Source organism: Erythranthe guttata, chromosome 8 (genome assembly GCF_056151865.1).
Source record: "Erythranthe guttata isolate IM_541 chromosome 8, IM_541, whole genome shotgun sequence".
Classification (NCBI taxonomy): Eukaryota; Viridiplantae; Streptophyta; class Magnoliopsida; order Lamiales; family Phrymaceae; genus Erythranthe; species Erythranthe guttata.
Genome location: NC_142540.1, coordinates 12,999,328 through 13,003,138, shown reverse-complemented (window position 1 = coordinate 13,003,138; position 3,811 = coordinate 12,999,328). Strand labels below are relative to the sequence as shown.

The 3,811-nt window shown below is 37.3% G+C and overlaps 1 pseudogene; it reads right to left on the bottom strand.

Annotated features, from left to right (window-relative positions):
• On the bottom strand, nt 1-1,773 carry LOC148768537 (uncharacterized; annotated as a pseudogene).
• Between the last annotated feature and the right edge of the window lie 2,038 nt (nt 1,774-3,811).

Genomic DNA, 3,811 nt, shown 5'->3' with positions numbered 1-3,811 from the left:
TCACTTCTTCATCTTGGAGGCTGACTTGGAAGCAACTACTAACTTGGAAGATGCCTTGGAAGCAACTACTGACTTGGAAGATGCCTTGGATTTTGTGATGGATGCAGAGGCTGACTTAGAAGAACTTGCACCAATTTCAGAGCCTGAGTTTTCCTTAAGTTGATTGGTCACTGATGATGCTAAATTGGACAGTGTTATGAAATTAACACCTCCTTTTACAATCATTGGAGCCTGGATTGTTGGAGAAGATTGACTTGACTGTAATTAATAAAAAAAATATAAATTAATATAAATTTTTTATTAAAAAAACATAATTATGAAAATATTAATTTAAATACCTTAAAGGATCCAATTATGTTCCTTCTGCCTGTTACTGTCATTTTCTTCTGAGGTCTTCTAAACTGCAATTTTGAACAAATAGCTTGCATAACTGAAATTTTATATATTATATACATTGAGATACTGAAATTAAAAAAAAATAATACAATTATAAACCTGTAATTTTTCTTTATCTTTTGCAGTGTGAATTGGTGGTTGTGGTACTTGTGGAGTTGAAACTGAAGCTGGAGTTGAAGCTTCAACTTCATTCTTTCGGTTGCCTTGCTCAGTACTCATACCAGCACCCTTGCTCCCTTCTTGAACATGTGAAAACTTCCTCTTTTTGCATGTTTTAGAGTTGTGGTTTGTGCCTCCACATGTTCTGCACGTGTTTGATCTTTTAACTCCAACCAGCCTATGAGGATTTTTTGCAACAGGTGGCTTATCTGCTTCTCTCCTCCTAATTCTTTGAGGCGTACCTACTTTCTCTGTGTAATTGGGTGGTAATGGAGGCTCTATTGTACTGGCAGGCCACAATTCAGGTCCAGTTAAAGGAAAGATAGGAGTTTCATAGCATTTCAGATAGGTCTCCACTTTGTAACAATTGTGCACATAAGATTCTGGATCTTCATTTCTACACTAGATAGCAGAACATGCATGTTTACAAGGGATTCCAGTGAGATCCCATTTCCTACAGCTGCATCTCCTCTCTCTAACATCAACACTATGCTGAGTTGAAGGTCCCATAATTTGGAAATTCCACTTATCAGACCTTATTGGAATGCACTGTCCAGCTTCTTTCATTGTCTTCATCAACACTTGCTTAATCTTAGGACAAAGAGGACCATCCCACTTAAGTGCTTTTTCTCTATTAGATTCAAGCAAAGAGATAATTGGTTTTTCTGTTGCATCCAGTATGAAGCTATTGAAACACTCACACATATTATTCAACAAAATATCACACTTGGGATAGGTAGTGAAATGAGACCTAGACCAGTTTTGTGGAGGTTTTTTGGCTAGCCAAATATAGGCATTTTCATCTATCTCCTTCAACTCTTGCATTCTCCTCTGAAATTCCTCAACTCTAGTTGCCCTTGCTGCAGCCCATAATGCTGATTTAGTGGCCAATCCAGTGAAACCATCCCTTTTCATGTTACTGTGAAGATGCCTAACATAGTACCTATTTTCAGCAGTTGGGAACAAGGTTTCAAAGGCTGGAATCAAGCCCTTTTGCTTGTCAGACATGAATGTGCATGTGTGTTCATTTTCACTAAAGTTGAGATCAATATTCAGGATATTCAAAAACCACATCCAACTCTCTTTTGTCTCACTCTCAACTATTGCATATGCAATTGGATAGATGTTATTGTTTGGACACCAAACTCATCTATCTTACCCTTGCCCTTGTCTAAACCACCAAACTCAGCTTCAGGATCAACATAAGCTTCAAATAGCTTATCGTCATCCTCCATATCATACTCAGACTCATAAAAAATGTCATCATTTTCACTGTCATCACCCTCATCACTTAACTCTACCCCAGTTTCATCTATCCCAATTTCATCGTTTATGACAGATTCAATACCCCACTCTGAGTTATTAACCTTTTCAATGAACATCTGAACTTCAAAGTTTGAAGGAATACAGTCAGCTATGCTAAGAACATCAACATCAGTTTCAATTGGCCTAAAACAATTGTCATGTTTTAGCCAAAATTTGAAACTTCCCTTCTCAGTGTACCCTAAAGCATTTGCAAAATCCCACATATCTAATATACCAAATTGGTCAATATCCAAAAAATCAAAGCATTCTACCTGCCCTCCTATATATGTTCTAGTTGGTTCATGCCTCATAGTTCCACCATAAAAAAATTTCATGCTAAAACATGTAGGTTCACCCATTTCAACTACGGTGTTTGAGGAAGCAAAAAAAAACAAAAAAAAAAACAAAAAAAAAAAACAAGAAAAAACCAAAAATTAGACAAATCAAAAATCACATTTTCACATAATTTAACAACATAGCTACAAAGTTAAGGATACTTACTGTAGTTTGGAGTCCACTGAAGGCCGGATTCGCTCCTTCTTCACATTTTCTTCTCCAGAAATCACCCAAAGCAGCGTAGCTTCTGAGAAGGAAAAAACTCTTCAAATGTGAAAATGTTTGGATTTTATATGGGTTTGTGACTTCGATTTTAGTATGGGTTAGAGCAAGAATGCAGATTGGATTGAAAATTTGGGAATGAGTTGAGGTGATTGAAATTGTGAAGTGTGGGAAAATTAGGGTTTATTAGTGAAACGTGATTTGGGATTTGGGATTTGGGATTTGGGAGAATGAGTTAGAGGAAATTACTATATTGTGCCACATCAATATTTAATTTTCAATATATTATTCCACGTCACATTTAACGGCCATATAGACGTCATGTGAGCCACGCGTGTAATTTCCGTCGAAGTTAGCTGCCCACGTTAACGGCAGAACATTAAGTGATCAAAAGTGGCAAGTTTGAGGACATATATAGCATATTGAAATGTTTGGGGACATAAATTGTTTTAGTGGTAATGTTTAGGGACATAAACTGTAAATTTCCCGTATCTTGTATATACCTTAAGTTGGTCCGGGCCCAAGAACTTAAGTTCGTTAGTTTTTCTTCGCTCGTTTCTCATAAACCAATGATCGGGAAATTATAACAATTAATTTTTCGGAATAATTGAAACGTCCTCGTCATTCTGAATGCCAATTCTCGATTTCGAATTTCTAAAACTGGAAACCCTAATCCAGTGGACCAGCTAAATTTGGAAACTTCTCAATTTAGAAAGTTCACTAAGATGATCACCTAGTTCTTTCCTTTTCTTCCCAATTATGAATGTTGGACTCAATATTATTGACCTCCAATTATGCAAAGATTAAACATTTTTATCTTTGACCGTTTATTCAAAGAACTCGAGTACGCAAGCAGTGTGACCCTCGATGGTTCACGTGTAAGCTAGCCGTGGGCCTACAACTCTTTGTGGTTTAAATTTGTCCCTAGAGTTATAGTTAAGTTGAAGCTCATTTCAACTTAATCACCTAACCAATAAAGATTGGCGTCTAGCAACTACGCATCATGATTCCCTAGATACAAATGAAGTGCCTACAAGAACCGTGTGATATAGTTAACGTACAATACGATTCATTCGATGCATATGTCCTGATTGAACTAGAGGCATTGGTTCATCGAGACCCCTTTTATAGTTCATTGACTGTACGATCGTTCTAAGTGTTGTAATCGGTACATGCATGACTTAGAGAATCAAATTCCCTAATCATCACTGAATCAAATCCGGCTACAGAGTTAAAGATTACAACCTATGAGAACACACAGGACATCCAAGGTTATTCTAGCGATTGAATCCCCGACTACAATGCACAGACCTCACACTAGATTTCGGACTGCACGAACACTGGCCCTTGGGGCGGTCCTCGGTGGAACTCAGGGACATGTCACGATACAACT